Consider the following 25697-nt stretch of genomic DNA (forward strand, 5'->3'; position numbering starts at 1 on the left):
TATCGTTCACCTTACTGTTTCTAATCTTTTTGTTCTTCTATCTTTTTCTTTCTGATGCTGTATGGCTGATGAGCCTCTAATACCTCCCTATTCTTGGCCGATCCCCCTGTGTGGGTAAGCGCCAATTGTTGTTTGGATCATCATCAGCATCATAAAACGTAGTGAAAACTGCGAATGGAAAGGTGTTTCTCGGAGTGCTTGGCCTGTTACTGTAGACTGCGCGTACCTAAGTAGTGACGGTGCCGATGACACAAAACCCATTATTCTCCTGTATTCAAGAGTGTCAGAATTGGGGTCCACTGCTTCTATAAGATTTGCGCAGCATCCTTGAAAAGCAGACGCATGCACGCCAACAACAATCAGGCGCAGAGCACTAATAAGTTGTTTCATTCAACCACAATTTGATAAAATGAATTTGATTTGGTCGTCTGTTAATAAATCTGTCTCATTCACATGCGAACGAGGTTCTGCACTAATGATACGCGACACTAGATATTGCCATGACACAGGCTTCAACTTGGCGTGAGCCAAACACAACACTATAGCTGGCTGGGTGGACCCGATGGCTTCTGCACGCAAAAAAGTTCGACGCGGTTCTCGGAAGGAAGGAAGGAAGGAAGGAAGGAAAGAAAAGGAGAATGAAGGAGCGGAGGAAGGAAGGAAGGACATCTATCTGATAACTTTATTATTAGCCGCCAGCTGGACACCAGACTTGGGGTTGTGAAAGTCAAAATTTTGTTCACGGTGGAAACAATTTATGGGTAAAGAGGCGATCGGTGTGCACTGCAGCAAGTACGGTGAACTTTGCACATCCAGAAAAGGGAATCGGCACAAAATTACCCCCCCCCCCCTGCCGAGAGGACGAGCCTCAGAAACATCCATTTGGTTTCTAGTTACAGCCTTTACCCACTCGCGGACCTTTTAGTCGCTTTTAAGCATAAGAGCTCCATCGCCAATAGGTACAAACTTCACTGGAAGCACACTGACACCATTTCTTCCCAAAGCTTCCAGGGTCAATCTTTGTGGCGGGCTAGCTAACCAGGATGCCGGACCCCCACCTTTGGAGATTAAAGACATAGCTCAATGCCTAAGGGGACATTAAGATTAAATTCAGCTAAAAAACATCTCTTGGCCAAACGACGGACTCGTGGAACGGCCTCAGCGGAGAAGATTCCAGAGAAGGGCAGATGGAGGCAACAGGATTGAAGACAGGCACAGAGGCAGAGGCCAGCATACCTGCAGCTTGTTTGTGCCCTTTGGAATTTTCGCATACTCACGAGGGGATTTCATATCACTGGAAAGCCACAATGACAGCTGATATTGGGCATAAATATGTAAAAAGAAAAAAGAGAAACAGGCACCTTTGTCTCTCATGTCCTCCTCTTCCTCCGCTTTCGTCATTTCTACTTTCACAGATCTGCTCTGGCGGTTTCTTCGTTATGCCCAGTTTGTGCCGAACCTGAGACAACAGATCATTACCTGCTGTTCTGCCATCGCTTCTCTTCTTTGAGGAGGCGCCTATTACAACTTCCTTTTCACCAGTTGGGTCTGCGTGTGTCCTCTGCGGTTGTTTTTTCCATTGTCGCTTCTTTGTTTGGACGAAGCAACAGGAGTGTGCGCTCTGCTGTGCAAAATTTTATTCTAGAAGCGCAGCGATTCCCATTTTGAGGTTTATTTTCTCTCCCCACCCTCAGTCGATGCGAAATTAAAACATTATATGCGTTTTATTCGAACCTGCACATAAAGCCACGGTGCCGTCTTCGATCTTCTGGTTAACAGTCATTGCCTTGTCCAGTCTCTCAGCCTATGCCCTATTCCCAATACTTTTCGCCCTGTAAACGCTCCTGTTTCCAGCAATTCTCCGCCTGTGTCTTGGCCGTTCCCCCTTAGTGTTTATGTGCCATCTTGATTTGAGGCCAATTAACTTATTATGCAGGTCGCGCTGTGTGCCAAGATGCAGTCATGCCAACACGCCCAGTTATCTGTTTTGTATGGCATGTCCTAACAATAAAAACGCCAGTATTGCGGCTTTCCGGCTTGCATTTGATGCCGCAATAATTAATTTTAGTCAGCTCTGCCCTAGCTCAACGTTACTGCCAGTAAGCGTTCATAGGTTGTGTTCTTGTTAGCCTTACAGAATGTGGCAGATACCCACACTGGGAAATCTGCCAAGAATTTGGAGGAAGATGTTGCGATTCACCTGTACTCAATAACAGCAAAACAAATGCACGCAGGAGTGCAACACCGGTAGATTCTATCTCAAGAAAGGCATGGACTGAAAAGGAGTAACAGTTGCATTGCTTGCGCACCGGTGGTACCCTGCGTATGCACTGATGCAATCATCATCAGGGGGCAATCATCATCATCAGCAACAGCATGATTACGCCCACTGCAGAGTGGAGTCAATCATCAATCAATTAACCAATCACATGCAAGACGTGTGCTGCTTCGACTGACTAGCCGCTGCTGCGTGCGCTCGTGTGGCTCGCTCTTGGCCTCCCGGTCTAGACGAGCGCTGGCCGCTTCTCAGACGGCTCTCACCTTGGCAGCTGTGCTGGTCGGTTCCCTCCGCTGCTCCTCAGAGGGTTCACAGCTTGGCGGGGATCCCAGTCAACTACGTCCGCACCTGAGAGCCGTGTCGCAAGGTTTGGCGCCTCGACTCTCGCGATGGGGCGACGCAACTGCGGCCTCGACAATTCCGGCCCTCGACCGGAAGACCTGCTCCGGTTTCTGGATCCCCAACGACTCCTGGACTCCCTCATCCGATCTCTCGATGCGGCTCTGCAGCGGCACCTGCGCAACTTGCTGCCGACTCCTCCGAACATGGGCTCCGGCCTGGGCCTGCCACCGCTTCCCCCGAATTCAGACCGGTTCCCCCGCCGCCGACGCCCAGTGAATCGTTTCAAGGCTCCTTGCACTCCAGGACGTAGACTTCCTTTTCCTTCAATGGAAGAAGACCAAGAAGACCCATTGAACTCGTCGACCAATATCACCTCGCCATCCGAGACGCAGCATACCCCAGGGCAAAGTGACACTGGTGAGATACAACTTCCCCAAAATTCGTCGGAGCATGGCTGGGTCCGTCTGCCAGCATCGCTTGCCCCGGCTCAGCACCAGAGCATGGCTCTTGACCGACCGACTGAACAAAACGCATCCGGACCTGTTCTTCCCCTGTTCCCGGTTGAATCAGTTCCGCCAGACCTTCTGCGCTCATGGCTGGCCGGTGAATCGGTGATGATCATCTTCGCGGTCATCTCCTTGCCACCTCAGGAGGAGCGCCCTGCTGACGACCCAGAAGAGTAGAAGAATCGACAAGGAGAGAAATTCAAACCACGCCCGTGTGCCAGTAGGAAATGCCCTCGACTGGCCTGGAGATCCTGAAGCCTTCATGGCTAAGCATTTTTTTTTCCTTCTGCTTTGTTCGACCCCGACTGGCCCAGGATTACAGAAGCCTTCTTTGTCAAGCGGTTTTTTTTTGTTTGCCCCCGACTGGCGCGTACTTCCTGGAGCCTTCATTGTCAACCTCTTTTTTTTCTTTGTTCGTTGAAGAATAAATGTCGCCTGCTTTCTTTTCTTTCCGCAGTCTTGACTAGTCTTCTTTCTTCAAACAGAACTGGGAACGAAACGGGTGTATAGAACTGAAGCTAAAAACGCTCAGAACATGTAGAATTAACTGAACTCTGCTTCAGAAAGACGATATTGGGGTCACTTGGTAACGTAGAACTGCGAGAACTAAGACCTAGCACTCACAATCGGTGCTGAGGCACACTGGAATTTAGCACGATATTTCACTCGAGCTATTGCGCCCACGTTTCACATAGGTAGCACCGTCTGGTACGTTTCTTGGCGATGACGGCTGTGAGCGTGGCGTAACAGAAATTGATGTTTGGATATTTTCAGGCAAATAACTGGTGACGATCGGCGGCTTTGGACCAGGGCTTATGAGCTCCAAGATCCCATGTCCAGCTTGAATTATTTCGTATGCCGTGCGCGAACTAATGGCGCGAAGTGGCAGTTTTCCTCCTTATGAGAAAGACTGGAGGCAGCAAACATTTCACTATTATACTTCTCCGCCTCATGTCTTTGTTTTCCGCGCAAATATTCCATTATTTTTCTTGGTATTCACCACCATACTTGGCCGATGCCTCCGCATGGGTATGTGCCATAATTGCTGAGGTCAGCAACAAAAACTGCTTACCTGAAACTCTATGAATCGCGCTTATTGTTGTTGGCCTCTGGTGTAGTGGCACATACCAACAGTGGGGGATTGCCCTTAGTGCGTTGCAAATTGAAACAGAAGAAACACATTGAGGTAATTAAGTTGTTGCTGTTGCCTCTGAAGGAATGACACCCGCGGTGGGAGAATGGCCAGAGCTTGGTGCAGACTCAAGACTCAAGAAGAAAAATTCACCGGACCGCTCTGTCTTGTTGTTGTTGTCCTCGATATTTAACGGCCCCTACACACAAGGGGCATTTATTATAATTTTTGTTGTCAACCCTTCTTCGGCGTCCATTGGCCTCGTTTTCATACTCCACAGGTTGGTTCTCTGAATATTCTACTTGAACCATATGAGTGAAAACATAGGACGCCCTTCTGCCACTCAGTAGTGGGGCCTCTTTTCCAATTATATTTCATAACATCTTTTCCAGCAATGCTTTACTGTTACCGCCACGTATTCTGAACGGCTTTTTACAGGGCCATTTAAGGAGCCTTCCGTCTAACATATATGATCTGAACCGACGCCTCCCTGAACAACGATTAGGTTGGTGTGAAAATTTTGTGCCCTGTGCTAGACTGGTAATTTTCATTGCGATTGCATGATTTCACTCCTACTTATCACGCAGGATGTTCTGGCGGCAGCGCTTGCCCTGCGCAAACTAGATCCCTCGCTATTCTATGCACTCATTACTGATTCCTTCTTGAGCTTGTCCCTCGCTTCACCCGCTCACCCTCCTGTCTTGTTGTTGGGCTAAAAGCAGACGGCGAAGCGTTTGTCACAGCTTCGGGGATTCGGATACGATCGTTATTAACTGAGCTAAGCGAGTCACTTTTAACGTCCATAGACTATCAATACCTTCCGTTATCCCTGAAACAGGAGTTTTTACTGGGGATGACAGATTGAGGTCTCACTATTGCGAATGCCCTTCCGTGTTACAGCGCCAACTTTTACCAGCACATTGTGGTTGGGTGCTCTCCTCGCTATGCGCATTTTGCCATGAACCCGGATCAGTCAATCATTTTTGCCCGTGTTATCGCCATTTCTTCTCTTTAAGACAGGTGTTGGAAGAACCTTTGCAGTAGCTTGGCCTCAGCTTGAGCACTCCCATCGTGCCGTCTTTTGGCGCCACAGTACTTGGCTACAGCCACAGGGCTCTATGTTCTGCCGTTAAAAATTTCCTATTTGAATCACATCGGCTGCCATGCTAATTCTTTCAATAATTCCGTTAAAGCCTCTTTTCAATCAGGACTTCCTCCATCCTCGACAGTGCCGCCAGGTGTTACTGCACTGCGTTTGTTATCGTTCACCTTACTGTTTCTATTCTTTTTGTTCTTCTATCTTTTTCTTTCTGATGCTGTATGGCTGATGAGCCTCTAATACCTCCCTATTCTTGGCCGATCCCCCTGTGTGGGTAAGCGCCAATTGTTGTTTGGATCATCATCAGCATCATAAAACGTAGTGAAAACTGCGAATGGAAAGGTGTTTCTCGGAGTGCTTGGCCTGTTACTGTAGACTGCGCGTACCTAAGTAGTGACGGTGCCGATGACACAAAACCCATTATTCTCCTGTATTCAAGAGTGTCAGAATTAGGGTCCACTGCTTCTATAAGATTTGCGCAGCATCCTTGAAAAGCAGACGCATGCACGCCAACAACAATCAGGCGCAGAGCACTAATAAGTTGTTTCATTCAACCACAATTTGATAAAATGAATTTGATTTGGTCGTCTGTTAATAAATCTGTCTCATTCGCATGCGAACGAGGTTCTGCACTAATGATACGCGACACTAGATATTGCCATGACACAGGCTTCAACTTGGCGTGAGCCAAACACAACACTATAGCTGGCTGGGTGGACCCGATGGCTTCTGCACGCAAAAAAGTTCGACGCGGTTCTCGGAAGGAAGGAAGGAAGGAAGGAAGGAAGGAAGGAAGGAAGGAAGGAAGGAAGGAAGGAAGGAAGGAAGGAAGGAAAGAAAAGGAGAAGGAAGGAGCGGAGGAAGGAAGGAAGGACATCTATCTGATAACTTTATTATTAGCCGCCAGCTGGACACCAGACTTGGGGTTGTGAAAGTCAAAATTTTGTTCACGGTGGAAACAATTTATGGGTAAAGAGGCGATCGGTGTGCACTGCAGCAAGTACGGTGAACTTTGCACATCCAGAAAAGGGAATCGGCACAAAATTACCCCCCCCCCCCTGCCGAGAGGACGAGCCTCAGAAACATCCATTTGGTTTCTAGTTACAGCCTTTACCCACTCGCGGACCTTTTAGTCGCTTTTAAGCATAAGAGCTCCATCGCCAATAGGTACAAACTTCACTGGAAGCACACTGACACCATTTCTTCCCAAAGCTTCCAGGGTCAATCTTTGTGGCGGGCTAGCTAACCAGGATGCCGGACCCCCACCTTTGGAGATTAAAGACATAGCTCAATGCCTAAGGGGACATTAAGATTAAATTCAGCTAAAAAACATCTCTTGGCCAAACGACGGACTCGTGGAACGGCCTCAGCGGAGAAGATTCCAGAGAAGGGCAGATGGAGGCAACAGGATTGAAGACAGGCACAGAGGCAGAGGCCAGCATACCTGCAGCTTGTTTGTGCCCTTTGGAATTTTCGCATACTCACGAGGGGATTTCATATCACTGGAAAGCCACAATGACAGCTGATATTGGGCATAAATATGTAAAAAGAAAAAAGAGAAACAGGCACCTTTGTCTCTCATGTCCTCCTCTTCCTCCGCTTTCGTCATTTCTACTTTCACAGATCTGCTCTGGCGGTTTCTTCGTTATGCCCAGTTTGTGCCGAACCTGAGACAACAGATCATTACCTGCTGTTCTGCCATCGCTTCTCTTCTTTGAGGAGGCGCCTATTACAACTTCCTTTTCACCAGTTGGGTCTGCGTGTGTCCTCTGCGGTTGTTTTTTCCATTGTCGCTTCTTTGTTTGGACGAAGCAACAGGAGTGTGCGCTCTGCTGTGCAAAATTTTATTCTAGAAGCGCAGCGATTCCCATTTTGAGGTTTATTTTCTCTCCCCACCCTCAGTCGATGCGAAATTAAAACATTATATGCGTTTTATTCGAACCTGCACATAAAGCCACGGTGCCGTCTTCGATCTTCTGGTTAACAGTCATTGCCTTGTCCAGTCTCTCAGCCTATGCCCTATTCCCAATACTTTTCGCCCTGTAAACGCTCCTGTTTCCAGCAATTCTCCGCCTGTGTCTTGGCCGTTCCCCCTTAGTGTTTATGTGCCATCTTGATTTGAGGCCAATTAACTTATTATGCAGGTCGCGCTGTGTGCCAAGATGCAGTCATGCCAACACGCCCAGTTATCTGTTTTGTATGGCATGTCCTAACAATAAAAACGCCAGTATTGCGGCTTTCCGGCTTGCATTTGATGCCGCAATAATTAATTTTAGTCAGCTCTGCCCTAGCTCAACGTTACTGCCAGTAAGCGTTCATAGGTTGTGTTCTTGTTAGCCTTACAGAATGTGGCAGATACCCACACTGGGAAATCTGCCAAGAATTTGGAGGAAGATGTTGCGATTCACCTGTACTCAATAACAGCAAAACAAATGCACGCAGGAGTGCAACACCGGTAGATTCTATCTCAAGAAAGGCATGGACTGAAAAGGAGTAACAGTTGCATTGCTTGCGCACCGGTGGTACCCTGCGTATGCACTGATGCAATCATCATCAGGGGGCAATCATCATCATCAGCAACAGCATGATTACGCCCACTGCAGAGTGGAGTCAATCATCAATCAATTAACCAATCACATGCAAGACGTGTGCTGCTTCGACTGACTAGCCGCTGCTGCGTGCGCTCGTGTGGCTCGCTCTTGGCCTCCCGGTCTAGACGAGCGCTGGCCGCTTCTCAGACGGCTCTCACCTTGGCAGCTGTGCTGGTCGGTTCCCTCCGCTGCTCCTCAGAGGGTTCACAGCTTGGCGGGGATCCCAGTCAACTACGTCCGCACCTGAGAGCCGTGTCGCAAGGTTTGGCGCCTCGACTCTCGCGATGGGGCGACGCAACTGCGGCCTCGACAATTCCGGCCCTCGACCGGAAGACCTGCTCCGGTTTCTGGATCCCCAACGACTCCTGGACTCCCTCATCCGATCTCTCGATGCGGCTCTGCAGCGGCACCTGCGCAACTTGCTGCCGACTCCTCCGAACATGGGCTCCGGCCTGGGCCTGCCACCGCTTCCCCCGAATTCAGACCGGTTCCCCCGCCGCCGACGCCCAGTGAATCGTTTCAAGGCTCCTTGCACTCCAGGACGTAGACTTCCTTTTCCTTCAATGGAAGAAGACCAAGAAGACCCATTGAACTCGTCGACCAATATCACCTCGCCATCCGAGACGCAGCATACCCCAGGGCAAAGTGACACTGGTGAGATACAACTTCCCCAAAATTCGTCGGAGCATGGCTGGGTCCGTCTGCCAGCATCGCTTGCCCCGGCTCAGCACCAGAGCATGGCTCTTGACCGACCGACTGAACAAAACGCATCCGGACCTGTTCTTCCCCTGTTCCCGGTTGAATCAGTTCCGCCAGACCTTCTGCGCTCATGGCTGGCCGGTGAATCGGTGATGATCATCTTCGCGGTCATCTCCTTGCCACCTCAGGAGGAGCGCCCTGCTGACGACCCAGAAGAGTAGAAGAATCGACAAGGAGAGAAATTCAAACCACGCCCGTGTGCCAGTAGGAAATGCCCTCGACTGGCCTGGAGATCCTGAAGCCTTCATGGCTAAGCATTTTTTTTTCCTTCTGCTTTGTTCGACCCCGACTGGCCCAGGATTACAGAAGCCTTCTTTGTCAAGCGGTTTTTTTTTGTTTGCCCCCGACTGGCGCGTACTTCCTGGAGCCTTCATTGTCAACCTCTTTTTTTTCTTTGTTCGTTGAAGAATAAATGTCGCCTGCTTTCTTTTCTTTCCGCAGTCTTGACTAGTCTTCTTTCTTCAAACAGAACTGGGAACGAAACGGGTGTATAGAACTGAAGCTAAAAACGCTCAGAACATGTAGAATTAACTGAACTCTGCTTCAGAAAGACGATATTGGGGTCACTTGGTAACGTAGAACTGCGAGAACTAAGACCTAGCACTCACAATCGGTGCTGAGGCACACTGGAATTTAGCACGATATTTCACTCGAGCTATTGCGCCCACGTTTCACATAGGTAGCACCGTCTGGTACGTTTCTTGGCGATGACGGCTGTGAGCGTGGCGTAACAGAAATTGATGTTTGGATATTTTCAGGCAAATAACTGGTGACGATCGGCGGCTTTGGACCAGGGCTTATGAGCTCCAAGATCCCATGTCCAGCTTGAATTATTTCGTATGCCGTGCGCGAACTAATGGCGCGAAGTGGCAGTTTTCCTCCTTATGAGAAAGACTGGAGGCAGCAAACATTTCACTATTATACTTCTCCGCCTCATGTCTTTGTTTTCCGCGCAAATATTCCATTATTTTTCTTGGTATTCACCACCATACTTGGCCGATGCCTCCGCATGGGTATGTGCCATAATTGCTGAGGTCAGCAACAAAAACTGCTTACCTGAAACTCTATGAATCGCGCTTATTGTTGTTGGCCTCTGGTGTAGTGGCACATACCAACAGTGGGGGATTGCCCTTAGTGCGTTGCAAATTGAAACAGAAGAAACACATTGAGGTAATTAAGTTGTTGCTGTTGCCTCTGAAGGAATGACACCCGCGGTGGGAGAATGGCCAGAGCTTGGTGCAGACTCAAGACTCAAGAAGAAAAATTCACCGGACCGCTCTGTCTTGTTGTTGTTGTCCTCGATATTTAACGGCCCCTACACACAAGGGGCATTTATTATAATTTTTGTTGTCAACCCTTCTTCGGCGTCCATTGGCCTCGTTTTCATACTCCACAGGTTGGTTCTCTGAATATTCTACTTGAACCATATGAGTGAAAACATAGGACGCCCTTCTGCCACTCAGTAGTGGGGCCTCTTTTCCAATTATATTTCATAACATCTTTTCCAGCAATGCTTTACTGTTACCGCCACGTATTCTGAACGGCTTTTTACAGGGCCATTTAAGGAGCCTTCCGTCTAACATATATGATCTGAACCGACGCCTCCCTGAACAACGATTAGGTTGGTGTGAAAATTTTGTGCCCTGTGCTAGACTGGTAATTTTCATTGCGATTGCATGATTTCACTCCTACTTATCACGCAGGATGTTCTGGCGGCAGCGCTTGCCCTGCGCAAACTAGATCCCTCGCTATTCTATGCACTCATTACTGATTCCTTCTTGAGCTTGTCCCTCGCTTCACCCGCTCACCCTCCTGTCTTGTTGTTGGGCTAAAAGCAGACGGCGAAGCGTTTGTCACAGCTTCGGGGATTCGGATACGATCGTTATTAACTGAGCTAAGCGAGTCACTTTTAACGTCCATAGACTATCAATACCTTCCGTTATCCCTGAAACAGGAGTTTTTACTGGGGATGACAGATTGAGGTCTCACTATTGCGAATGCCCTTCCGTGTTACAGCGCCAACTTTTACCAGCACATTGTGGTTGGGTGCTCTCCTCGCTATGCGCATTTTGCCATGAACCCGGATCAGTCAATCATTTTTGCCCGTGTTATCGCCATTTCTTCTCTTTAAGACAGGTGTTGGAAGAACCTTTGCAGTAGCTTGGCCTCAGCTTGAGCACTCCCATCGTGCCGTCTTTTGGCGCCACAGTACTTGGCTACAGCCACAGGGCTCTATGTTCTGCCGTTAAAAATTTCCTATTTGAATCACATCGGCTGCCATGCTAATTCTTTCAATAATTCCGTTAAAGCCTCTTTTCAATCAGGACTTCCTCCATCCTCGACAGTGCCGCCAGGTGTTACTGCACTGCGTTTGTTATCGTTCACCTTACTGTTTCTATTCTTTTTGTTCTTCTATCTTTTTCTTTCTGATGCTGTATGGCTGATGAGCCTCTAATACCTCCCTATTCTTGGCCGATCCCCCTGTGTGGGTAAGCGCCAATTGTTGTTTGGATCATCATCAGCATCATAAAACGTAGTGAAAACTGCGAATGGAAAGGTGTTTCTCGGAGTGCTTGGCCTGTTACTGTAGACTGCGCGTACCTAAGTAGTGACGGTGCCGATGACACAAAACCCATTATTCTCCTGTATTCAAGAGTGTCAGAATTAGGGTCCACTGCTTCTATAAGATTTGCGCAGCATCCTTGAAAAGCAGACGCATGCACGCCAACAACAATCAGGCGCAGAGCACTAATAAGTTGTTTCATTCAACCACAATTTGATAAAATGAATTTGATTTGGTCGTCTGTTAATAAATCTGTCTCATTCGCATGCGAACGAGGTTCTGCACTAATGATACGCGACACTAGATATTGCCATGACACAGGCTTCAACTTGGCGTGAGCCAAACACAACACTATAGCTGGCTGGGTGGACCCGATGGCTTCTGCACGCAAAAAAGTTCGACGCGGTTCTCGGAAGGAAGGAAGGAAGGAAGGAAGGAAGGAAGGAAGGAAGGAAAGAAAAGGAGAAGGAAGGAGCGGAGGAAGGAAGGAAGGACATCTATCTGATAACTTTATTATTAGCCGCCAGCTGGACACCAGACTTGGGGTTGTGAAAGTCAAAATTTTGTTCACGGTGGAAACAATTTATGGGTAAACAGGCGATCTGTGTGCACTGCAGCAAGTACGGTGAACTTTGCACATCCAGAAAAGGGAATCGGCACAAAATTACCCCCCCCCCCCTGCCGAGAGGACGAGCCTCAGAAACATCCATTTGGTTTCTAGTTACAGCCTTTACCCACTCGCGGACCTTTTAGGCGCTTTTAAGCATAAGAGCTCCATCGCCAATAGGTACAAACTTCACTGGAAGCACACTGACACCATTTCTTCCCAAAGCTTCCAGGGTCAATCTTTGTGGCGGGCTAGCTAACCAGGATGCCGGACCCCCACCTTGGGAGAATAAAGACATAGCTCAATGCCTAAGGGGACATTAAGATTAAATTCAGCTAAAAAACATCTCTTGGCCAAACGACGGACTCGTGGAACGGCCTCAGCGGAGAAGATTCCAGAGAAGGGCAGATGGAGGCAACAGGATTGAAGACAGGCACAGAGGCAGAGGCCAGCAGACCTGCAGCTTGTTTGTGCCCTTTGGAATTTTCGCATACTCACGAGGGGATTTCATATCACTGGAAAGCCACAATGACAGCTGATATTGGGCATAAATATGTAAAAAGAAAAAAGAGAAACAGGCACCTTTGTCTCTCATGTCCTCCTCTTCCTCCGCTTTCGTCATTTCTACTTTCACAGATCTGCTCTGGCGGTTTCCCCGTTATGCCCAGTTTGTGCCGAACCTGAGACAACAGATCATTACCTGCTGTTCTGCCATCGCTTCTCTTCTTTGAGGAGGAGCCTATTACAACTTCCTTTTCACCAGTTGGGTCTGCGTGTGTCCTCTGCGGTTGTTTTTTCCATTGTCGCTTCTTTGTTTGGACGAAGCAACAGGAGTGTGCGCTCTGCTGTGCAAAATTTTATTCTAGAAGCGCAGCGATTCCCATTTTGAGGTTTATTTTCTCTCCCCACCCTCAGTCGATGCGAAATTAAAACATTATATGCGTTGTATTCGAACCTGCACATAAAGCCACGGTGCCGTCTTCGATCTTCTGGTTAACAGTCATTGCCTTGTCCAGTCTCTCAGCCTATGCCCTATTCCCAATACTTTTCGCCCTGTAAACGCTCCTGTTTCCAGCAATTCTCCGCCTGTGTCTTGGCCGTTCCCCCTTAGTGTTTATGTGCCATCTTGATTTGAGGCCAATTAACTTATTATGCAGGTCGCGCTGTGTGCCAAGATGCAGTCATGCACACACGCCCAGTTATCTGTTTTGTATGGCATGTCCTAACAATAAAAACGCCAGTATTGCGGCTTTCCGGCTTGCATTTGATGCCGCAATAATTAATTTTAGTCAGCTCTGCCCTAGCTCAACGTTACTGCCAGTAAGCGTTCATAGGTTGTGTTCTTGTTAGCCTTACAGAATGTGGCAGATACCCACACTGGGAAATCTGCCAAGAATTCGGAGGAAGATGTTGCGATTCACCTGTACTCAATAACAGCAAAACAAATGCACGCAGGAGTGCAACACCGGTAGATTCTATCTCAAGAAAGGCATGGACTGAAAAGGAGTAACAGTTGCATTGCTTGCGCACCGGTGGTACCCTGCGTATGCACTGATGCAATCATCATCAGGGGGCAATCATCATCATCAGCAACAGCATGATTACGCCCACTGCAGAGTGGAGTCAATCATCAATCAATTAACCAGTCACATGCAAGACGTGTGCTGCTTCGACTGACTAGCCGCTGCTGCGTGCGCTCGTGTGGCTCGCTCTTGGCCTCCCGGTCTAGACGAGCGCTGGCCGCTTCTCAGACGGCTCTCACCTTGGCAGCTGTGCTGGTCGGTTCCCTCCGCTGCTCCTCAGAGGGTTCACAGCTTGGCGGGGATCCCAGTCAACTACGTCCGCACCTGAGAGCCGTGTCGCAAGGTTTGGCGCCTCGACTCTCGCGATGGGGCGACGCAACTGCGGCCTCGACAATTCCGGCCCTCGACCGGAAGACCTGCTCCGGTTTCTGGATCCCCAACGACTCCTGGACTCCCTCATCCGATCTCTCGATGCGGCTCTGCAGCGGCACCTGCGCAACTTGCTGCCGACTCCTCCGAACATGGGCTCCGGCCTGGGCCTGCCACCGCTTCCCCCGAATTCAGACCGGTTCCCCCGCCGCCGACGCCCAGTGAATCGTTTCAAGGCTCCTTGCACTCCAGGACGTAGACTTCCTTTTCCTTCAATGGAAGAAGACCAAGAAGACCCATTGAACTCGTCGACCAATATCACCTCGCCATCCGAGACGCAGCATACCCCAGGGCAAAGTGACACTGGTGAGATACAACTTCCCCAAAATTCGTCGGAGCATGGCTGGGTCCGTCTGCCAGCATCGCTTGCCCCGGCTCAGCACCAGAGCATGGCTCTTGACCGACCGACTGAACAAAACGCATCCGGACCTGTTCTTCCCCTGTTCCCGGTTGAATCAGTTCCGCCAGACCTTCTGCGCTCATGGCTGGCCGGTGAATCGGTGATGATCATCTTCGCGGTCATCTCCTTGCCACCTCAGGAGGAGCGCCCTGCTGACGACCCAGAAGAGTAGAAGAATCGACAAGGAGAGAAATTCAAACCACGCCCGTGTGCCAGTAGGAAATGCCCTCGACTGGCCTGGAGATCCTGAAGCCTTCATGGCTAAGCATTTTTTTTTCCTTCTGCTTTGTTCGACCCCGACTGGCCCAGGATTACAGAAGCCTTCTTTGTCAAGCGGTTTTTTTTTGTTTGCCCCCGACTGGCGCGTACTTCCTGGAGCCTTCATTGTCAACCTCTTTTTTTTCTTTGTTCGTTGAAGAATAAATGTCGCCTGCTTTCTTTTCTTTCCGCAGTCTTGACTAGTCTTCTTTCTTGAAATAGAACTGGGAACGAAACGGGTGTATAGAACTGAAGCTAAAAACGCTCAGAACATGTAGAATTAACTGAACTCTGCTTCAGAAAGACGATATTGGGGTCACTTGGTAACCTAGAACTGCGAGAACTAAGACCTAGCACTCACAATCGGTGCTGAGGCACACTGGAATTTAGCACGATATTTCACTCGAGCTATTGCGCCCACGTTTCACATAGGTAGCACCGTCTGGTACGTTTCTTGGCGATGACGGCTGTGAGCGTGGCGTAACAGAAATTGATTTGGATATTTTCAGGCAAATAACTGGTGACGATCGGCGGCTTTGGACCAGGGCTTATGAGCTCCAAGATCCCATGTCCAGCTTGAATTATTTCGTATGCCGTGCGCGAACTAATGGCGCGAAGTGGCAGTTTTCCTCCTTATGAGAAAGACTGGAGGCAGCAAACATTTCACTATTATACTTCTCCGCCTCATGTCTTTGTTTTCCGCGCAAATATTCCATTATTTTTCTTGGTATTCACCACCATACTTGGCCGATGCCTCCGCATGGGTAGTGCCATAATTGCTGAGGTCAGCAACAAAAACAGCTTACCTGAAACTCTATGAATCGCGCTTATTGTTGTTGGCCTCTGGTGTAGTGGCACATACCAACAGTGGGGGATTGCCCTGAGTGCGTTGCAAATTGAAACAGAAGAAACACATTGAGGTAATTAAGTTGTTGCTGTTGCCTCTGAAGGAATGACACCCGCGGTGGGAGAATGGCCAGAGCTTGGTGCAGACTCAAGACTCAAGAAGAAAAATTCACCGGACCGCTCTGTCTTGTTGTTGTTGTCCTCGATATTTAACGGCCCCTACACACAAGGGGCATTTATTATAATTTTTGTTGTCAACCCTTCTTCTTCGGCGTCCATTGGCCTCGTTTTCATACTCCACAGGTTGGTTCTCTGAATATTCTACTTGAACCATATGAGTGAAAACATAGGACGCCCTTCTGCCACTCAGTAGTGGGGCCTCTTTTCCAATTATATTTCATAACATCTTTTCCAGCAATGCTTTACTGTTACCGCCACGTATTCTGAACGGCTTTTTACAGGGCCATTTAGGGAGCCTTCCGTCTAACATATATGATCTGAACCGACGCCTCCCAGAACAACGATTAGGTTGGTGTGAAAATTTTGTGCTCTGTGCTAGACTGGTAATTTTCATTGCGATTGCATGATTTCACTCCTACTTATCACGCAGGATGTTCTGGCGGCAGCGCTTGCCCTGCGCAAACTAGATCCCTCGCTATTCTATGCACTCATTACTGATTCCTTCTTGAGCTTGTCCCTCGCTTCACCCGCTCACCCTCCTGTCTTGTTGTTGGGCTAAAAGCAGACGGCGAAGCGTTTGTCACAGCTTCGGGGATTCGGATACGATCGTTATTAACTGAGCTAAGCGAGTCGCTTTTAACGTCCATAGACTATCAATACCTTCCGTTATCCCTGAAACAGGAGTTTTTACTGGGGATGACAGATTGAGGTCTCACTATTGCGAATGCCCTTCCGTGTTACAGCGCCAATTTTTACCAGCACATTGTGGTTGGGTGCTCTCTTCGCTATGCGCATTTTACCATGAACCCGGATCAGTCGATCATTTTTGCCCGTGTTATCGCCATTTCTTCTCTTTAAGACAGGTGTTGGAAGAACCTTTGCAGTAGCTTGGCCTCAGCTTGAGCACCCCCATCGTGCCGTCTTTTGGCGCCACAGTACTTGGCTACAGCCACAGGGCTCTATGTTCTGCCCTTAAACATTTCCTATTTGAATCACATCGGCTGCCATGCTAATTCTTTCAATAATTCCGTTAAAGCCTCTTTTCAATCAGGACTTCCTCCATCCTCGACAGTGCCGCCAGGTGTTACTGCACTGCGTTTGTTATCGTTCACCTTACTGTTTCTAATCTTTTTGTTCTTCTATCTTTTTCTTTCTGATGCTGTATGGCTGATGAGCCTCTAATACCTCCCTATTCTTGGCCGATCCCCCTGTGTGGGTAAGCGCCAATTGTTGTTTGGATCATCATCAGCATCATAAAACGTAGTGAAAACTGCGAATGGAAAGGTGTTTCTCGGAGTGCTTGGCCTGTTACTGTAGACTGCGCGTACCTAAGTAGTGACGGTGCCGATGACACAAAACCCATTATTCTCCTGTATTCAAGAGTGTCAGAATTAGGGTCCACTGCTTCTATAAGATTTGCGCAGCATCCTTGAAAAGCAGACGCATGCACGCCAACAACAATCAGGCGCAGAGCACTAATAAGTTGTTTCATTCAACCACAATTTGATAAAATGAATTTGATTTGGTCGTCTGTTAATAAATCTGTCTCATTCACATGCGAACGAGGTTCTGCACTAATGATACGCGACACTAGATATTGCCATGACACAGGCTTCAACTTGGCGTGAGCCAAACACAACACTATAGCTGGCTGGGTGGACCCGATGGCTTCTGCACGCAAAAAAGTTCGACGCGGTTCTCGGAAGGAAGGAAGGAAGGAAGGAAGGAAGGAAGGAAGGAAGGAAGGAAGGAAGGAAAGAAAAGGAGAAGGAAGGAGCGGAGGAAGGAAGGAAGGACATCTATCTGATAACTTTATTATTAGCCGCCAGCTGGACACCAGACTTGGGGTTGTGAAAGTCAAAATTTTGTTCACGGTGGAAACAATTTATGGGTAAAGAGGCGATTGGTGTGCACTGCAGCAAGTACGGTGAACTTTGCACATCCAGAAAAGGGAATCGGCACAAAATTACCCCCCCCCCCCTGCCGAGAGGACGAGCCTCAGAAACATCCATTTGGTTTCTAGTTACAGCCTTTACCCACTCGCGGACCTTATAGTCGCTTTTAAGCATAAGAGCTCCATCGCCAATAGGTACAAACTTCACTGGAAGCACACTGACACCATTTCTTCCCAAAGCTTCCAGGGTCAATCTTTGTGGCGGGCTAGCTAACCAGGATGCCGGACCCCCACCTTTGGAGATTAAAGACATAGCTCAATGCCTAAGGGGACATTAAGATTAAATTCAGCTAAAAAACATCTCTTGGCCAAACGACGGACTCGTGGAACGGCCTCAGCGGAGAAGATTCCAGAGAAGGGCAGATGGAGGCAACAGGATTGAAGACAGGCACAGAGGCAGAGGCCAGCATACCTGCAGCTTGTTTGTGCCCTTTGGAATTTTCGCATACTCACGAGGGGATTTCATATCACTGGAAAGCCACAATGACAGCTGATATTGGGCATAAATATGTAAAAAGAAAAAAGAGAAACAGGCACCTTTGTCTCTCATGTCCTCCTCTTCCTCCGCTTTCGTCATTTCTACTTTCACAGATCTGCTCTGGCGGTTTCTTCGTTATGCCCAGTTTGTGCCGAACCTGAGACAACAGATCATTACCTGCTGTTCTGCCATCGCTTCTCTTCTTTGAGGAGGCGCCTATTACAACTTCCTTTTCACCAGTTGGGTCTGCGTGTGTCCTCTGCGGTTGTTTTTTCCATTGTCGCTTCTTTGTTTGGACGAAGCAACAGGAGTGTGCGCTCTGCTGTGCAAAATTTTATTCTAGAAGCGCAGCGATTCCCATTTTGAGGTTTATTTTCTCTCCCCACCCTCAGTCGATGCGAAATTAAAACATTATATGCGTTTTATTCGAACCTGCACATAAAGCCACGGTGCCGTCTTCGATCTTCTGGTTAACAGTCATTGCCTTGTCCAGTCTCTCAGCCTATGCCCTATTCCCAATACTTTTCGCCCTGTAAACGCTCCTGTTTCCAGCAATTCTCCGCCTGTGTCTTGGCCGTTCCCCCTTAGTGTTTATGTGCCATCTTGATTTGAGGCCAATTAACTTATTATGCAGGTCGCGCTGTGTGCCAAGATGCAGTCATGCCAACACGCCCAGTTATCTGTTTTGTATGGCATGTCCTAACAATAAAAACGCCAGTATTGCGGCTTTCCGGCTTGCATTTGATGCCGCAATAATTAATTTTAGTCAGCTCTGCCCTAGCTCAACGTTACTGCCAGTAAGCGTTCATAGGTTGTGTTCTTGTTAGCCTTACAGAATGTGGCAGATACCCACACTGGGAAATCTGCCAAGAATTTGGAGGAAGATGTTGCGATTCACCTGTACTCAATAACAGCAAAACAAATGCACGCAGGAGTGCAACACCGGTAGATTCTATCTCAAGAAAGGCATGGACTGAAAAGGAGTAACAGTTGCATTGCTTGCGCACCGGTGGTACCCTGCGTATGCACTGATGCAATCATCATCAGGGGGCAATCATCATCATCAGCAACAGCATGATTACGCCCACTGCAGAGTGGAGTCAATCATCAATCAATTAACCAATCACATGCAAGACGTGTGCTGCTTCGACTGACTAGCCGCTGCTGCGTGCGCTCGTGTGGCTCGCTCTTGGCCTCCCGGTCTAGACGAGCGCTGGCCGCTTCTCAGACGGCTCTCACCTTGGCAGCTGTGCTGGTCGGTTCCCTCCGCTGCTCCTCAGAGGGTTCACAGCTTGGCGGGGATCCCAGTCAACTACGTCCGCACCTGAGAGCCGTGTCGCAAGGTTTGGCGCCTCGACTCTCGCGATGGGGCGACGCAACTGCGGCCTCGACAATTCCGGCCCTCGACCGGAAGACCTGCTCCGGTTTCTGGATCCCCAACGACTCCTGGACTCCCTCATCCGATCTCTCGATGCGGCTCTGCAGCGGCACCTGCGCAACTTGCTGCCGACTCCTCCGAACATGGGCTCCGGCCTGGGCCTGCCACCGCTTCCCCCGAATTCAGACCGGTTCCCCCGCCGCCGACGCCCAGTGAATCGTTTCAAGGCTCCTTGCACTCCAGGACGTAGACTTCCTTTTCCTTCAATGGAAGAAGACCAAGAAGACCCATTGAACTCGTCGACCAATATCACCTCGCCATCCGAGACGCAGCATACCCCAGGGCAAAGTGACACTGGTGAGATACAACTTCCCCAAAATTCGTCGGAGCATGGCTGGGTCCGTCTGCCAGCATCGCTTGCCCCGGCTCAGCACCAGAGCATGGCTCTTGACCGACCGACTGAACAAAACGCATCCGGACCTGTTCTTCCCCTGTTCCCGGTTGAATCAGTTCCGCCAGACCTTCTGCGCTCATGGCTGGCCGGTGAATCGGTGATGATCATCTTCGCGGTCATCTCCTTGCCACCTCAGGAGGAGCGCCCTGCTGACGACCCAGAAGAGTAGAAGAATCGACAAGGAGAGAAATTCAAACCACGCCCGTGTGCCAGTAGGAAATGCCCTCGACTGGCCTGGAGATCCTGAAGCCTTCATGGCTAAGCATTTTTTTTTCCTTCTGCTTTGTTCGACCCCGACTGGCCCAGGATTACAGAAGCCTTCTTTGTCAAGCGGTTTTTTTTTGTTTGCCCCCGACTGGCGCGTACTTCCTGGAGCCTTCATTGTCAACCTCTTTTTTTTCTTTGTTCGTTGAAGAATAAATGTCGCCTGCTTTCTTTTCTTTCCGCAGTCTTGACTAGTCTTCTTTCTTCAAACAGAACTGGGAACGAAACGGGTGTATAGAACTGAAGCTAAAAACGCTCAGAACATGTAGAATTAACTGAACTCTGCTTCAGAAAGACGATATTGGGGTCACTTGGTAACGTAGAACTGCGAGAACTAAGACCTAGCACTCACAATCGGTGCTGAGGCACACTGGAATTTAGCACGATATTTCACTCGAGCTATTGCGCCCACGTTTCACATAGGTAGCACCGTCTGGTACGTTTCTTGGCGATGACGGCTGTGAGCGTGGCGTAACAGAAATTGATGTTTGGATATTTTCAGGCAAATAACTGGTGACGATCGGCGGCTTTGGACCAGGGCTTATGAGCTCCAAGATCCCATGTCCAGCTTGAATTATTTCGTATGCCGTGCGCGAACTAATGGCGCGAAGTGGCAGTTTTCCTCCTTATGAGAAAGACTGGAGGCAGCAAACATTTCACTATTATACTTCTCCGCCTCATGTCTTTGTTTTCCGCGCAAATATTCCATTATTTTTCTTGGTATTCACCACCATACTTGGCCGATGCCTCCGCATGGGTATGTGCCATAATTGCTGAGGTCAGCAACAAAAACTGCTTACCTGAAACTCTATGAATCGCGCTTATTGTTGTTGGCCTCTGGTGTAGTGGCACATACCAACAGTGGGGGATTGCCCTTAGTGCGTTGCAAATTGAAACAGAAGAAACACATTGAGGTAATTAAGTTGTTGCTGTTGCCTCTGAAGGAATGACACCCGCGGTGGGAGAATGGCCAGAGCTTGGTGCAGACTCAAGACTCAAGAAGAAAAATTCACCGGACCGCTCTGTCTTGTTGTTGTTGTCCTCGATATTTAACGGCCCCTACACACAAGGGGCATTTATTATAATTTTTGTTGTCAACCCTTCTTCGGCGTCCATTGGCCTCGTTTTCATACTCCACAGGTTGGTTCTCTGAATATTCTACTTGAACCATATGAGTGAAAACATAGGACGCCCTTCTGCCACTCAGTAGTGGGGCCTCTTTTCCAATTATATTTCATAACATCTTTTCCAGCAATGCTTTACTGTTACCGCCACGTATTCTGAACGGCTTTTTACAGGGCCATTTAAGGAGCCTTCCGTCTAACATATATGATCTGAACCGACGCCTCCCTGAACAACGATTAGGTTGGTGTGAAAATTTTGTGCCCTGTGCTAGACTGGTAATTTTCATTGCGATTGCATGATTTCACTCCTACTTATCACGCAGGATGTTCTGGCGGCAGCGCTTGCCCTGCGCAAACTAGATCCCTCGCTATTCTATGCACTCATTACTGATTCCTTCTTGAGCTTGTCCCTCGCTTCACCCGCTCACCCTCCTGTCTTGTTGTTGGGCTAAAAGCAGACGGCGAAGCGTTTGTCACAGCTTCGGGGATTCGGATACGATCGTTATTAACTGAGCTAAGCGAGTCACTTTTAACGTCCATAGACTATCAATACCTTCCGTTATCCCTGAAACAGGAGTTTTTACTGGGGATGACAGATTGAGGTCTCACTATTGCGAATGCCCTTCCGTGTTACAGCGCCAACTTTTACCAGCACATTGTGGTTGGGTGCTCTCCTCGCTATGCGCATTTTGCCATGAACCCGGATCAGTCAATCATTTTTGCCCGTGTTATCGCCATTTCTTCTCTTTAAGACAGGTGTTGGAAGAACCTTTGCAGTAGCTTGGCCTCAGCTTGAGCACTCCCATCGTGCCGTCTTTTGGCGCCACAGTACTTGGCTACAGCCACAGGGCTCTATGTTCTGCCGTTAAAAATTTCCTATTTGAATCACATCGGCTGCCATGCTAATTCTTTCAATAATTCCGTTAAAGCCTCTTTTCAATCAGGACTTCCTCCATCCTCGACAGTGCCGCCAGGTGTTACTGCACTGCGTTTGTTATCGTTCACCTTACTGTTTCTATTCTTTTTGTTCTTCTATCTTTTTCTTTCTGATGCTGTATGGCTGATGAGCCTCTAATACCTCCCTATTCTTGGCCGATCCCCCTGTGTGGGTAAGCGCCAATTGTTGTTTGGATCATCATCAGCATCATAAAACGTAGTGAAAACTGCGAATGGAAAGGTGTTTCTCGGAGTGCTTGGCCTGTTACTGTAGACTGCGCGTACCTAAGTAGTGACGGTGCCGATGACACAAAACCCATTATTCTCCTGTATTCAAGAGTGTCAGAATTAGGGTCCACTGCTTCTATAAGATTTGCGCAGCATCCTTGAAAAGCAGACGCATGCACGCCAACAACAATCAGGCGCAGAGCACTAATAAGTTGTTTCATTCAACCACAATTTGATAAAATGAATTTGATTTGGTCGTCTGTTAATAAATCTGTCTCATTCGCATGCGAACGAGGTTCTGCACTAATGATACGCGACACTAGATATTGCCATGACACAGGCTTCAACTTGGCGTGAGCCAAACACAACACTATAGCTGGCTGGGTGGACCCGATGGCTTCTGCACGCAAAAAAGTTCGACGCGGTTCTCGGAAGGAAGGAAGGAAGGAAGGAAGGAAGGAAGGAAGGAAGGAAGGAAAGAAAAGGAGAAGGAAGGAGCGGAGGAAGGAAGGAAGGACATCTATCTGATAACTTTATTATTAGCCGCCAGCTGGACACCAGACTTGGGGTTGTGAAAGTCAAAATTTTGTTCACGGTGGAAACAATTTATGGGTAAACAGGCGATCGGTGTGCACTGCAGCAAGTACGGTGAACTTTGCACATCCAGAAAAGGGAATCGGCACAAAATTACCCCCCCCCCCTGCCGAGAGGACGAGCCTCAGAAACATCCATTTGGTTTCTAGTTACAGCCTTTACCCACTCGCGGACCTTTTAGGCGCTTTTAAGCATAAGAGCTCCATCGCCAATAGGTACAAACTTCACTGGAAGCACACTGACACCATTTCTTCCCAAAGCTTCCAGGGTCAATCTTTGTGGCGGGCTAGCTAACCAGGATGCCGGACCCCCACCTTGGGAGATTAAAGACATAGCTCAATGCCTAAGGGGACATTAAGATTAAATTCAGCTAAAAAACATCTCTTGGCCAAACGACGGACTCGTGGAACGGCCTCAGCGGAGAAGATTCCAGAGAAGGGCAGATGGAGGCAACAGGATTGAAGACAGGCACAGAGGCAGAGGCCAGCAGACCTGCAGCTTGTTTGTGCCCTTTGGAATTTTCGCATACTCACGAGGGGATTTCATATCACTGGAAAGCCACAATGACAGCTGATATTGGGCATAAATATGTAAAAAGAAAAAAGAGAAACAGGCACCTTTGTCTCTCATGTCCTCCTCTTCCTCCGCTTTCGTCATTTCTACTTTCACAGATCTGCTCTGGCGGTTTCCCCGTTATGCCCAGTTTGTGCCGAACCTGAGACAACAGATCATTACCTGCTGTTCTGCCATCGCTTCTCTTCTTTGAGGAGGAGCCTATTACAACTTCCTTTTCACCAGTTGGGTCTGCGTGTGTCCTCTGCGGTTGTTTTTTCCATTGTCGCTTCTTTGTTTGGACGAAGCAACAGGAGTGTGCGCTCTGCTGTGCAAAATTTTATTCTAGAAGCGCAGCGATTCCCATTTTGAGGTTTATTTTCTCTCCCCACCCTCAGTCGATGCGAAATTAAAACATTATATGCGTTGTATTCGAACCTGCACATAAAGCCACGGTGCCGTCTTCGATCTTCTGGTTAACAGTCATTGCCTTGTCCAGTCTCTCAGCCTATGCCCTATTCCCAATACTTTTCGCCCTGTAAACGCTCCTGTTTCCAGCAATTCTCCGCCTGTGTCTTGGCCGTTCCCCCTTAGTGTTTATGTGCCATCTTGATTTGAGGCCAATTAACTTATTATGCAGGTCGCGCTGTGTGCCAAGATGCAGTCATGCACACACGCCCAGTTATCTGTTTTGTATGGCATGTCCTAACAATAAAAACGCCAGTATTGCGGCTTTCCGGCTTGCATTTGATGCCGCAATAATTAATTTTAGTCAGCTCTGCCCTAGCTCAACGTTACTGCCAGTAAGCGTTCATAGGTTGTGTTCTTGTTAGCCTTACAGAATGTGGCAGATACCCACACTGGGAAATCTGCCAAGAATTCGGAGGAAGATGTTGCGATTCACCTGTACTCAATAACAGCAAAACAAATGCACGCAGGAGTGCAACACCGGTAGATTCTATCTCAAGAAAGGCATGGACTGAAAAGGAGTAACAGTTGCATTGCTTGCGCACCGGTGGTACCCTGCGTATGCACTGATGCAATCATCATCAGGGGGCAATCATCATCATCAGCAACAGCATGATTACGCCCACTGCAGAGTGGAGTCAATCATCAATCAATTAACCAGTCACATGCAAGACGTGTGCTGCTTCGACTGACTAGCCGCTGCTGCGTGCGCTCGTGTGGCTCGCTCTTGGCCTCCCGGTCTAGACGAGCGCTGGCCGCTTCTCAGACGGCTCTCACCTTGGCAGCTGTGCTGGTCGGTTCCCTCCGCTGCTCCTCAGAGGGTTCACAGCTTGGCGGGGATCCCAGTCAACTACGTCCGCACCTGAGAGCCGTGTCGCAAGGTTTGGCGCCTCGACTCTCGCGATGGGGCGACGCAACTGCGGCCTCGACAATTCCGGCCCTCGACCGGAAGACCTGCTCCGGTTTCTGGATCCCCAACGACTCCTGGACTCCCTCATCCGATCTCTCGATGCGGCTCTGCAGCGGCACCTGCGCAACTTGCTGCCGACTCCTCCGAACATGGGCTCCGGCCTGGGCCTGCCACCGCTTCCCCCGAATTCAGACCGGTTCCCCCGCCGCCGACGCCCAGTGAATCGTTTCAAGGCTCCCCGCACTCCAGGACGTAGACTTCCTTTTCCTTCAATGGAAGAAGACCAAGAAGACCCATTGAACTCGTCGACCAATATCACCTCGCCATCCGAGACGCAGCATACCCCAGGGCAAAGTGACACTGGTGAGATACAACTTCCCCAAAATTCGTCGGAGCATGGCTGGGTCCGTCTGCCAGCATCGCTTGCCCCGGCTCAGCACCAGAGCATGGCTCTTGACCGACCGACTGAACAAAACGCATCCGGACCTGTTCTTCCCCTGTTCCCGGTTGAATCAGTTCCGCCAGACCTTCTGCGCTCATGGCTGGCCGGTGAATCGGTGATGATCATCTTCGCGGTCATCTCCTTGCCACCTCAGGAGGAGCGCCCTGCTGACGACCCAGAAGAGTAGAAGAATCGACAAGGAGAGAAATTCAAACCACGCCCGTGTGCCAGTAGGAAATGCCCTCGACTGGCCTGGAGATCCTGAAGCCTTCATGGCTAAGCATTTTTTTTTCCTTCTGCTTTGTTCGACCCCGACTGGCCCAGGATTACAGAAGCCTTCTTTGTCAAGCGGTTTTTTTTGTTTGCCCCCGACTGGCGCGTACTTCCTGGAGCCTTCATTGT

General features: G+C 49.0%; 1 protein-coding gene across 1 annotated transcript in view; it reads left to right on the forward strand.

Moving 5' to 3' along the window:
• Positions 1-25697, forward strand: part of dysc (whirlin protein dyschronic) — a 352774-nt gene that overhangs the window by 52398 nt on the left and 274679 nt on the right. The window lies entirely within an intron of this gene.

Source organism: Amblyomma americanum, chromosome 1 (genome assembly GCF_052857255.1).
Source record: "Amblyomma americanum isolate KBUSLIRL-KWMA chromosome 1, ASM5285725v1, whole genome shotgun sequence".
Taxonomy (NCBI): domain Eukaryota; kingdom Metazoa; phylum Arthropoda; class Arachnida; order Ixodida; family Ixodidae; genus Amblyomma; species Amblyomma americanum.